Here is a 13375-nt window from a genome sequence, read left to right on the forward strand (position 1 = left end):
AGCTAGTTAGAGTTGGACTCAGGATCCCAACCTGTGCCACTTCAAACCTGGGGGCGGCGGGGATCTTTGTACAAAAGCAAGAGCAGGTCTGGGGCCAGAACCATGGGGGCCTCTCCCTTCCACGGCACAAGACAGCCCGGTCAACGGCGACCACCATCACCCAGCCCACCACCTTTCAACGCTGCCTCTTGTCACCCAGCCCCAGTTCCCGTCTTGGCCCTAAACCTTGGGATTCTTTTACCCCCTCCTGGGAGGGCTCCGGGCCTAACATCTGTAGTGACCTCCCTCCCCCACGGAGAGGAGGGGGCTGGAATGAGATCTCAGGGGAAAGGGGGAAGAAATTCCGAGCACAGCTGGTTTCCCTCACACAATGCAGATCTGCTTAAATGGGAATTAGGATTAGTGCTGGATTTTGCCTCTACTGGCAGGCTGGTAATAAACTAATCTCCTCTTAGTCTGCAGGAAGGCAGAATTCCATCGAAGATGGGAGACAGCTTCAGGCTCGGGAGTGCGAAACCTGAAAAGTAATTTTGTTATTGACGGGCCTTGCCCGCACTGCCAGATGTGCAGCCCGCGGCTCCTTCCCGGCGTGGCTGCAGCCTTTAATTTTGTTAATGTGTAACATTCTCCCAGGCTGCGTGGCTGACAGGCACACTTGACATTAATACGTGTTCTTCGCGGTCCCCAGAGCTCATAAAAGCTCATTATCAGTTCTGAGCCCGTAAATGTAGTTCCCGGCTCAGGTGGGCCGGGAACTGGGAGGTGCTCTGGGGGAGGTGGAGGGGTGGACCTCTGCGTGAGCCGAGAAATAAACTCCTCCCTCATCCAGGGGATGCGACCTCCCAGGCCACCAGGAGGGGAGCAGAAAAGCAACTCTGTAGGCTGAACCCTGGGTTCAAATTTGCATTCAAGCAAAGGGGCTCCTGCCCTGCTATTTGAGGGGAGTTGAGCCAGTATTTTGGGAAGGCAGTTTGCCAAATGTGATGTGTGCAGAGCCTCTGCCCGGCGGTCCCACTTCGGGGCATCCGGGCTTTGGAATTGCATGAACTTTTCCACACAGAAATGTGGGCACCAAGGGGACCGTTGCCGCAAGGTGGTAATGGCCAGAGATGGAAATATCCACATATCCATGGTGGGAGAGGTGAGTGCACTGTGGTCCACACCTCCCATGGGATACTGTGCAGCTGTGAAAAAGACTCCAGAAGATGCATGTGTGCTCACTCGCAGAGGTAGACATGGTATCACTGATAACTGGGGTTGTAGAACATGCGAGGTAAGAGCCCATTTGTGTAAAAAATTGCCACTGTCTGCTTGTGGGCCCCCATGGGCACATGCTTGTGCACACATGTACACACATGTGTGATTACATGTAATATAGCCTACGACGTCATATTACAAAGATTTTGCAGTGGGTTTATCTGTTAAATAGGATGAACGGGTATGGAAAAACTTTCACTTTTGTAGTTAAAAATGAAAATTATATACATATACATCCATATCCGTATGTATATGCACGTGTATGGATATGGATATGGCTGTATATGTATATGGATGTGTATATGTATCATGAATTCCTCTGACTAGCCTTAGTCTGGCCCATGACACTTGAGGTCCCTTGGGCTGACACTGCCTGGGTGGACGTCTGAGGCAGAGATAGCTAAGTAAAACGAGATCACGTCCTCTGGCCAAGCCCTGTTCCCCATCAGTTAGCAGGGAGTTCTGAGAACTTCTTTTATGCCCAGGGTACACTGGTGTTGGGATCTACAGGGTAGACCTTGAACTCACTGCTCTCCTGATCGCTCCTCTCCCGCCGTGGAGATGCACTTGCAAGGGACTTGACTTCCCACGGACCTGAGTGTAGCCCCGGCCCTGCCCCTTTTCAGCGGTAAGACCTTGGGTGAGTTAATGCCTCTGAATTCACCATGGCCCATCTCTAAAGTGGCCATACTTTCTCATGGAATTGTTGAGGGCATCGGGATTATTGTAATTATCATTTGAGACAATATGAAACTTGACCAGGGCTTCTCCTGTGCCGCCAGGTTGTTGGGAAGGGAAGGATGGTGGTGCTTAGCCCTCCCCGCTCCCACTCCGCTGTGAAGTTTTGCCCTTTTGTTGCTCAGCTGGGCATGTGAACAAGCTAGTCCCCTGGGACTGGCCTGAGCCTTGGCTGACAGGTATGTGGCCTGGACATGGTGAATTTGATCCTTCTCCCGTGACCTGGGGACTCTTTGTCAAACTGACAGAGAGGAGGCAGGGGTCGGGGGAGAGGCTGGACTTCTGGCCCCTGCACTCTGGGGCTGAGTCGTTTTTTTCACCACCAAAGATTTCTCCACTTATCTCTTCACAGATACCAGATCTTGAAAATATCGGTCTGCCCCAAAGCCTGCATTCATTAGGTGATGATTAATTCGCTTTTGCATTTTCAAAATGACTCAGAAAGCCTTTTCTCTGCTTGAGGAAAATGGAGTTCCCACACCAAGATGATACTATTCTAGCTAGAAGCAAAGCGACACAATGTGCCGCTGTGGTTACAGCACGCTCCGTGTCATCACCGGGACGTTGTACAGGCTCCTGGGCTGATTTTGGAAGACTGAAAATATGCCCCAGTCCCTAGGCTCTGGGGATGCCATCCTGGGACCCTCTGTGGGGTTGGGTGCTTGCTTCTGTCTTTCTGGCCACGGGGGCTGTGGCTTCTGCGCCTTCAGAGATGGGAGGAGGGAGCGGGTGCACATCTGGACGAAGTGGCCCCCAGAAGCCACATGCCCCCCACACTTGCCTTTTTAAAATGTATTTCCCCCTCTTTTCCTTCTAGAGTTTATCCTGAAGCTACCATCAGAAAGAGACTTCAAGAGAATCTTGACACCCCTGAACGGAAAAGACACCAGTTGAAAGAGGTATGATTGGCGACATGGGAGTGTGGATCTTAACGTATTCAAATACGAGGGTCTAATCTTCTCTCTGCTCCCTGACCCTCCAGACTCTCCATTTCTGAGTGAGAAAGCTCTCAGCTCGTGCTGGAGGGCAGGGCAGGCAAAGGGCGGCTTTTCTCTTGTCCTCACCCCCAGATGTTTGCTCCGGGATGGGGAGCAAAGGTGAGGGGTGAGGAGACAGGGGCTGATGGGGTCTCACCAGACTGGGTGCCGCCCCACTGACGGGGCCGGAGGTCGTGCTTGGTCCTGAGTCGATCCAGGAAGTGAGGGTTGAAGGGCTGGAGCGAGTGAGCCCTCCAAGGGAAAGCAGAGCTCCTGGGGGATCACGGAGGGTCCCGCCTCTGTCAAGGACCCCTGCCACGCCTCCCCTTCCTCCACACCCACCATGGTCTTGGGATTGTGGGAAGGAAATACCTTCCTGGGGTGATTTCCAGCCCTTCCCTCCCCCCATCCCCTCCCCCCATTCCAGGACTGTCTTTTTTGGATAAAGTTCAAATCCACAAAGACTAGGATCAATCACCATATTCCATGACGGAATTGGGAACGGAGAAGACTTGGTCTGCTTCTTGGGCTCTGGGAGCTTCTTGGGCTGCCCACAATCCCAGGACTGGTGACGGGCTGGGTCGCCTCAGGGAAGGTTCCTAAATGAGGAGCCAGGATATCTGTCCTCTGGCCCAGTCTGTGGCACCATTGTGCCTCACAAGACCTTACAAGCCATTTCCCTCATTGGGCCTCATTTTCGCATCTGTAAAGTGGGGCAGCAGTGACTTGAATCTCTGTTCCAGCCCGCAGGTCCTCAGTTGCTGAGGTCCCAAGACCAGGGCTGAGCTGGGGGAAGGGCAGGTGTGGGAGCAGCAGGGAGGCAGAGATGGAGGTGGGGCTTGGGCATGGCTGTGGAGAGGAGAGGGGATTTGAAAGCTCTGAGATTTGATTGCCAGTCTTGAGCAAAGGATGACTCAGAGCCTCAGGGGAAAGACCACAGGGTCTGAGGCGCAGATGCAACTGTGTTTGAGTCCCAACTAATCAGAAGAGTCAGCTTAACCAACACTGACTGAGGGCTTCTCCGTGCCGAGTGGAGGGCTATGTGCAATCCCTCTACCAACAGCCCTGTTATCACCTCCATCTCAGGGGAGAGAAATCCAGGCCTCAGAGAAGTTAAGTGACTTGCTCAAGGTCGCACAGCAGTGAGTAATGTGGCTTACTTGAAGCCCCTCCCTGAACTACCCAAGCATTCTTGTGCATTTTGCTTACCAGCTCTATGACTTGAATCTTAAGGTTAAAAAATCCCTGAAGCCAAATCACCTCTCTGAAATTCATTTCCTGAAAAAAGACATGGAAGTGATTTCTTTCCTAAAATTTTTTTTTTAAACGTTGGGCTCTTCGAAAAATCTCCGTGAGTCTTGATTTTCTGATCTCTGAAATGGGAACATCACACTTATTCATGGGGTTGTTTTGGGGAGAAGATGAGATGAGGGAGCTGAAGAAATCTCCCCACACCATCCCTCCCTACAGACCCCCGCCACCAGCCTTCCCCCTCCTGGGGCTGCTGTGAGGGTGGATGGCGTGTACCCACGTTAAAGTGCTGTGCCCTGCCGCCTGATGGCGTTTGCAATTTCAGCTGCCTCTGGTGCCCTTGGTTGGGAAGCACTGGCCACTTTCTGACTCACTGATCTGCTATTCACCTGGTCTCCAAGCTCATCCTCTTAACTTTGGATGTGCCCCCTGGCTGGCCGGAATTATTTTAGGCTGGAATCCAAGGCAGGGTGGCCAGGTCCTAGCAGCAGATAAAACAGGGCCATGTCAAGGCCCACCCAATTGGTCAGTGGCAGAGGAGCAGCGAGGCCGGGGCCTGGGGGGCTTCTCTCACTCCCTCGACTGCGTCTGTGTCCCAAAGCTCACCCTGCTCTGCCAGCCGCCTGGGCCATAATCTTCATTGTAAGCCTCCTGGCAGCAGCTGCCCTGATCCCGGCAGGAAGCTATCACCTTATCACAGAGCCTGGATCCCGCCAGGTTTTCTTAGTCAGGAGAAGGCACTGAAGCGAGTCAGAAAAAGCTTAACTTCCTTGGGATGTTTCTCCATCAGGGGAAGCCGTGGGCCTCAGACGAGAGGAAAGAATCCCTTTAGGTACAGAAAAAAGCAGCAAGGGGGCCGTTGTTCTTGGTTTACCTTCAGCAGGGCTGCTGAGGGAGCAGAGTAATTTTGCCTGGCCCCTGTTGTTAGTCAGGAAACAGAAATTATAGAGTCACAGGGAGAATCCAAAGATGACTGTCAGCAACGGGCAGACAGGCGTGAGCTGTTGTGGGAAATGTTTGCTGGGGTCTGGTAGCCGGGCTGGTGGAGGCTGAGTCGAAGCTCTGCCCTTCAGTAGCTGTTTGATTCCGGGTGAGTGCTTTGATTGCCCAGAGTCTCAGTTTTCTTATCTATAAAATGGGCAAACAGCATGCACACCCCCCCCCCCACAAGATGGTTATGAGGGCCAGGAAATCACCAGCGAGATGATCCTGTGTGCTTTGAACGAGGGTAGCCCCCTGGAATAATGTGGGTAGCCTCCCAAGGTGACCTCCTTGAAGAGGCTCAGGCTCTTGGGATGTGAAAGCTGGGTGTTTGTGACCACACAGTGGGGTTACCCTGGAGACACATACCTCTCTCTGTGCGTGGTCTAAAAAAGGCCTGAGATGAAGGGCCTGGGTTGTGTCAGCTCTCTGTTCTGACACCCCTGGGGCATGGGGCCATCTCGGGTGTGAACAGTTCTCCCTGAGCCTCTATCCCATGGTTTACACTTCACTCCTGGTGATCTTTCCCGGGCCCTTTCTGTAGGTAATCACTGATCCTCCCCACACCCCAAGAGGCAGGGATTAACAAGCTCTTTTTAAGTGAGGACAACTGAGGTTCAGAAAAGTGGTAAATTAATCCAGGGTTCACCTCTAAAAAGCAGCAAGGTTAGGACCCAGACATGGGGCTCCTGCCCTAAGGATAGTGTGTTTACCATAGCCACCCACGGCACCCACAGTGCCCGCAAAGGCTCCACACCTACAGAGGTGCCCTGTGTGTGTCCACGGGGACTCCCCACAGCACTGCAGTGGCTCCCCCTGGTGCCCATAGAGCCACCTACGGCATTCGCGAAGCACCCCCAGGAACTCACAGCATCACCCCATGGCATTCATGGTGGGCCCCATGTGTCCCCAGAGCACCCCGCATGCCTGCAGTGACAGCCCACAGCTCCCATGGTCGCACGGCTCCTGCGTTCTCCACCCAGCCTTGCATGGAGTTTGGAGGTCAGGCAGAAAGGGGAGTCCCTTGATGCTTTTATCTCCCCAGCCAGCCCTCTATAGCAGGCTGAGCAAATGAGTGAAGGCAACTTTTAGGAGGCCTCTGGATTGTCCTCCTGCTGAGATCTGACAGTGGGAAGCAGGTGGCTGGTGGGGGTGGGTGGTGGTGAAGGAGGCCTGGCTGCCACCACAGCAGAGCCTCTACCTACTTATCTATTTTTCCTTTTGTTGCTTGTACTTTTGGTGTCATAGCTAAGAATCCATTGCCAAATCCAAGGTCATAAAGATTTACTCTGTGTTTTCTTCTAAGAGTTTTAAGGCTTTAGCTCTTATATTTAGGTCATTGATTCATTTTGAGTTAATTTTTGTATATGGTGTGAGGTAGGGGTCCAACTTCATTCTTTGGCCTATGGATATCCAGTTACTCCAGGACCACTGTTGAAGAGACTGTTTTTCCCCATTGAATAATCTTGGCAACCTTGTTGGAAATCCATTGGCCATAGATGTATAGGTTTATTTCTGGATTCTCAGTTCTATTCCACTGGTCCATATATCTATTCTTATGCCAGTACCATGCTGTTTTGATTACTGTTGCTTTATGTGTAACTTATGGAGAAGTATTATTATATTTTAAAGCTCCCCAGGTGATTCCAATGTGCAACCGAGGTTTTGCACTACTGGTGTTTAGAGGAAGATGAGGCACAGTTAGGGAGGCTGGTTGAGAGGCTGCTGGAATGATCCAGGGCAGTGCAGGGTGGAGAGGATGTGGCCCTGAACTAAAGCTTCAATCGTGGGGGTGAAGAGGCCATGAGAGAGTTGAAAGAGGTTAGTGAGGGAGACATCCTGATTCTCCTTGATGACGGGAAGGCTTTAGAGATGCCGAAGGTGAGAACAGAAGCCAGTGGTCCACGTGAGCTTGATTAACCTCTTACCCACCCCAGTGTGATTTGGAGGAAGACCTGAGTCCCAGTCCAGCTCTGCTCCACTGTGTGACCTTGGGCAAGTTGCTCAACCTCTCTGAGCACCTCCATTGCCTCTGTAAGGTGAATTGATATTCTCTGCCTGCTCATTCAGAGAGTTGGGTGTGGGTCAAGCGGGTCAGCTCTGCAAAGGCTGGAAGGGACTTAAAGGCCTTGGCAGATTCTTGGCAGAGAATGCTTGGCAGATTCTCCACCCCAAAGTTCCTGCCAGGTGGTTGTCAGTATCTGCCCAACCAGGGACTTGAGGCTCATAGCCTCCATTGCAGCCTGTGCTGCCTTGGGCCACCTTGGGCTGTCTCTGACAGGTCAGCATGTCTCCTTGTGCTGCGCTGAAATCTATTTTCTTGTACCTTCCATCTTCTTGCCCCGAATCTGCTTTGTGGGGCTGAAGGGAACAAGCATCACCCCTTTCCCTCCCGGCCGTTCTCCTGTATCCCCATCCCACACCTTCTCATCTTCTGAGTGCAGGGTCATAGTTACCTCTGCCTCCCTCTGAGGATGCAGGTCTAGGTGCTCTCTGGACTTCTTGCTCTCTTGACCCCCTTCTGGGTGGACTCTGGCCTGAACTTGGCACTCTCATAGTTCAGCCCTCAGAGCTGAGGCCAGAGCTCCAGCTGTGTTCTGAGTCCAGCCAAGGTGGGTGAGACCATCATCTCCCTCAGTCCAGAACTTTTATGTCTGTTCATGGAGCTGAGGTGGCATTGGGATCCAGTGATTCCCGCATCCTGTTTGGACTCAAGCTCCCATCTTTTCATTGACCAAGTAGAAAAGGGATTCACTCTTGCTACTTACATCACATTTCCATGCATTATTTATAAATCATAAAGCAGGTTAATCTAGGAGGGAGAGCATAGCTTTGGTATTAGATGAATTTCAGGGCTATGTCTTAGCTGGGGCAGATGAACTCAGTTTACTCTCCTGTTAGATGAAGATAGTCATTACAACTGCAGGCTTCATGGTCAAGATTAAATGAGGCGATGGATATCAAGTGTGTAGCCCACTGCCCAGGAAGAAGACAACATTCCAGGAAGTGGTGGATCTCATTACCTGTGTCGTCCCAGTACCACCCTTCCTTTTTGTCCAATTCTGACTGATGGGGCACAAGCCCTGAGTTTAAGGGCAGGAAGGGGTAGCAGCCCCAGGCCTCGTCTCCCTCCTGGCTTCCCCCTCGCTCTCTGGGACACATGTGTGAGGGGACAGGGTGACAGGTTCTCACCACCCCAGTTTCCTGCTTACTCAGCTCAAAGTCTGCCAGAACTTTCTGGCCTGGGGCCAGCCCTGTGTCCATATGTGACTCATGACAGCAACCTGGTCCTTCTCTGCCCTCTAGAATATTGTCCATCCCAAACCTTTTCCTTCTTTTCTTTTTCAAGTTGTTTTAAATTTGCACAAGAAGCTTCATCCCAGGACCACACACCCATCGTCCCTGATGGGAGGCTCAGCCGGTGGAGCTTTTCCCTCCGAGCTGCCCCCTCTCCCTGACCTGGTCGGCTGTGAGAGCAAGGCCAGACCACCCCCTCACTCTGTGGGGTGACCACTACTTAACATCATGGAGAGATAATAATAAGTCTAAACTTCCTCTTCTAAAGAATGAGCAAATCATTGTTTTTCTGTTCATGCAGCAAAAATTAGCAAAACATGCCCTTAAATGGCTTTATTATTTTTTTTTAAGTAATGACATATATACACATTGTGAATCACAGCTGAAGAACTTTCAAACAGCCAGATGTGGCAAAGAGGGAGGGAATAGAAACCCTATTTTCAGATGCATGTCAGCATCAGAGAGGGGAAGTGACTTGCCCGAGGTCACACAGCTATGGAGTGGTAGAGAGGGGCTCAGTCTGTGAGTCTTCTGACCTGGACTGGTGATCATTCTGCTGCACCCAGCTGCCTCTTTTATTAGTTAAAAGTGTAAAATAATGTATTTTAATTTATAGCCTACAAATAAAGGAAGAAATCCAAACTGGCTGGCAGTGATGCTTTGGTGGTTGTGGTAGTGTATTATCTGAGAAGAAATGAAGGGGGCCATTCCTTGTGCTTTGGGGTTTGCCGAGCTGTCTTCCCTTTCTGGGCCATGGTCAGGGCTAAGTTATGAAAGAAAGGCACTGTGGGATGGAGGAAGGAGATAGGGCTGTGGACTCAGAGGTTTTTTTTTTTTTTTTTTAATAGACTATTTTCTAGAGCAGTTTTAGATTCACAGCAAAATTGAGGGGAAAGTGCAGGGAATTCTCACATTCTCTGTCTCTATATACATCCCTACACACATGTGCAGCCTCCCACGCTACTGACATCCCGCACCCGGTGGCACATGCATTACAATTGATGAACCTACACTGACACATCGTTATCACCCAAAGCCCATAGTCTATACTGTGGTTCTCTGTTGGCGTTGTACATTCATTCGATAGGTTTTTTTTTTTTTAATTAATTAATTAATTTATTTATCTTTGGCTGTGTGGGGTCTTCGTTTCTGTGCCAGGGCTTTCTCTAGTTGCGGCGAGCGGGGGCCACTCTTCATCGCGGTGCGCTGGCCTCTCACTATTGCGGCCTCTCTTGTTGCGGAGCACAGGCTCCAGACGCGCAGGCTCAGTAATTGTGGCTCACAGGCCCAGTTGCTCTGCGGCATGTGGGATCTTCCCAGACCAGGGCTCGAACCCGTGTCCCCTGTATTGGCAGGCGGATTCTCAACCACTGCACCACCAGGGAAGCCCCATTCGATAGGTTTTGACAAATGGATAATGACATGTATCCACCATTATAGTATCATACAGAGTAGTTTCACTGCTCCGCCAATTCATCCTTCCCTCCCTACTAAGCCCCGGCAAAGCACTGATCTTTTTACTGTCTCCATCATTTAGCCTTTTTCTTCATGTCATAGTGTTGGAATCATAGAGTATGGAGCCTTTTTATTTATTTATTTTTTATTTATTTATTTTTTAAAAATATATATTTATTTATTTATATTTGGCTGCATCAGGTCTTAGCTGTGGCATGTGAGATCTTCATTGCGGCACGCGGGATCCTTCGTTGTGGCGCCTGGGCTTCTCTCTAGTTGTGGCACACGGGCTCCAGAGCGTGCGGGCTCAGTAGTTGCAGCATGTGGGCTTAGTTGCTCCATGGCACGTGGGATCTTAGTTCCCCGACCAGGGATCGAACCCGCATCCCCTGCCTTGGAAGGCGGATTCTCAACCACTGGACCACCAGGGAAGTCCCTGGAGCCTTTTTAGATTGGCATTTTTTCACTTAGTAATATACATTTAAGGTCTTCCATGTCTTTTCATGTTTTGATAACTCCTTTTTTCCCCCTATTTTTTTGTTTGTGGTAAAATATACATAACAGAATTTAATGTTTTAACCATTTTAAGTGTACAGTTTGGTGGTATTAAGTGCATTCAAACTGTGGTGCAACCGTCACCACCATCCATCTCCAGAACTCTTTTCATCTTGTAAAACTGAAACTATACCCATCAAACAATAACTTCCTATTCCCTTCTCCCAGCCCCTGGCAACCCCCATTCTACTTTCTGTCGCTGTGATTTTAACTACTCTTAAGTACCTATGTAAGTGGAATCATACATTATTATCTTTTTTACTGCTTATTTCACTTAGTGTAATATGCCCAAGGTTTATCCATGTTGTAGCGTATGTCAGAATTTTCTTCCTTTTTAAAGCTGAATAATATTTCTCAGTATGTGTAAACCACATTTTGCTAATTCATTCATTTGTTGATGGACACTTGGATTGCATCCACATTTTAGCTACTGTGAATAATGCTAAGTTCATTTCTTTTTAGCACTGAATAGTATTCCATTGTCTGGTTGTACTACAGTTAGTTTATCCATTACCTACTGAAGGACATCTTTTTTGCTTTCAAGTTTTGGCAATTATGAATAAAGCTACTATAAAACTTCTGCAGGTTTTGGTGTGGACATAAGTTTTCAACTCATTTGAGTAAATACCAAGAAGCACAACTGCTGTATTGTACAGTAAAAGTATGTTTAAATTTGTGAGAAACTGCCAAACTGTCTTCCAAAGTGGCTATACTGTTTTGCATTCCCACTAACAATGAATGAGAGTTCCTGTTGTTCCACATCTTTGCCAGGATTTGGTGTTGTCAGAGTTTTGGATTTTGGCCATTTTTATAGGTGTATAGTGGTATCTAATGTTGTTTTAATTTGCAATTCCCTGATCACATATGGTGTAAAGCATCTTTTTATATGCTATTTTCCATCTGTGTATCTTTGGTGAGTTGTCTGTTCAGGTCTTTTGTCATTTTTAAATTGGGTTATTTGTTTACTTATTGTTGAGTTTTATAATGCAAGTTTACAAATTTACAAATTCTTTGCATATTTTGTATAATAGTCCTTTACATATATCTTTTCCAAACATTTACTCCCAGTCTGTGGCTTCTTATTCTCTTGACAATGTCTTTCACAGAGCAGAATTTAAAATTTTAATCAAGTCTAGCTTACCAATTATTTCTTTCATGGATTATGATGTTGTATCTAAAAAGTCATTGCCATACCCAAAGTCGTCTACATCTTTCTCCTGTGTTATCTTTTAGGAGTTTCATAGTTTTGTGTTTTACTTTTAGGTCTGTGATCCATCTTGAGTTCATTTTTTTGTTGGTTATAGTATCTGTGTCTAGATTAGTTTTTTTTTGCATGTGGATGTCCGGTTGTTGCAGCACCATTTGTTGAAAAGACTACTTCTTCTACACTGTATTACCTTTGCTCCTTTGTCAGAGATCAGTTGACTGTATTTATGTGGGTCTATTTCTGTGCTCTCTATTCTCTTCCATTGATATAGTTGTCTGTTCTTTTGCCAATACCACACTGTCTTGATTACTATAGCTTTATAGTAAGTCTTGAAGTTGTGTAGTGTCAGTCTTCTGACTTTGTTCTTCGCCTTTAATATTGTGTTGGCTATTCTGGGTCTTTTTCCTCTTTATAAAACTTTAGAATCAGTAGCTGATATCCACAAAACAACTTGCTGGGATTTTGATTGAGGTTGTATTGAATCTATAGATCAGGTTGGGAAGAACTGACATCTTGACAATATTGAGTCTTCCTATCCATGAACATGGAATACTCTCTAATTATTTATTTCCTCTTTGATGTCTTTCATCATAGTGCTGTAGTTTTTCCTCATACAGATCTCGTACATATTTTGTTAAATTTCTACCTTGTTTCATTTCTTTTGGTGCCAATGGAAATGTATTATTATTTTTGTTAAATTTCAGATTCCACTTGTTCATTGCTTGTGTATAGGGGAGCAATGGACTCTTGTATTCTAAACTTGTATCCTGAAACCTCACTTTGCTGTAAATACTTATTAGTTCCAAGAGGGTTTTTTTTGTCATTTCTTACAGATTTTATACGTAGACAATCATGTCATATGTGAAAAAAGGCAGTTTTATTTCTTCCTTCCCAATCTGTAAAATTAAAACACCTGTAAAAATTTAAAAAGCTTCCTTCCCAATCTGTGAAAGTAAAAAACCTATGTCTTATTGCATTAGCTAGGACTTCCAGTACAGTACTAAAAAGCAGTGGTGAGAGTTGTCGCATTGTTCCTAATGCGAGAGTTTCTAGTTTCTCACCATTAAGGATGATGTTAGCTGTAGGTTTTTTGTAGATATTCTTTATCAAGTTGAGGAAATTTCCCTCTATTTCTAGTTTTCTGAGAGTCTTATCATAAATGAGTATTGGATTTTGTCACATGCTTTTTCTGTATCTATTAATATGATCATGTGATTTTTCTTCTTTAGCCTTTTGATATAATGGATTACATTAACTGATTTTTGAATGCTGAACCAGTCTTGCATACCTGGGATAAATCCCACTTGGCCATAGTATATAATTCTTTTTATACTTTTTTCATTTCTATTTGCTAATATTTTGTATTTTGTTGAGGATCTTTGCATCTATGTTCATAAGAGATATGGTCTGTAGTCTTCTTTTCTCGGAATGTCTTTTTTGGTTTTGGTATTAGGTTAATGCTGGCCTCATGGGATGAGTTAGGAAGTATTTTTTCTGCTAATATTTTCTAGAAGAGATTGTTGCAAATTGGTGCACTTTCCTCCTTAAATGTTTGATAGAATTCACCAGTGAACCCATTTGGGCCTGATGTTTTCTCTTTTGAAAGGTCATTAATTAGTGATTCAACTTGTTTAGTAGATACAGGCCTATGATTGTC

General features: G+C 47.1%; 1 protein-coding gene across 3 annotated transcripts in view; it reads left to right on the plus strand.

Annotated features, from left to right (window-relative positions):
- Window positions 1–13375, plus strand: part of TSPAN18 (tetraspanin 18) — a 183591-nt gene that overhangs the window by 30806 nt on the left and 139410 nt on the right. For all 3 annotated transcript variants that reach the window (XM_036860752.1, XM_036860750.1, XM_036860753.1), the window contains exon 2: window positions 2813–2894. The gene's annotated coding sequence lies outside the window, so the exon portion shown is untranslated. The remainder of the gene's footprint in view (window positions 1–2812; window positions 2895–13375) is intronic.

Source organism: Balaenoptera musculus, chromosome 8 (assembly GCF_009873245.2).
Source record: "Balaenoptera musculus isolate JJ_BM4_2016_0621 chromosome 8, mBalMus1.pri.v3, whole genome shotgun sequence".
NCBI classification, from domain to species: Eukaryota; Metazoa; Chordata; class Mammalia; order Artiodactyla; family Balaenopteridae; genus Balaenoptera; species Balaenoptera musculus.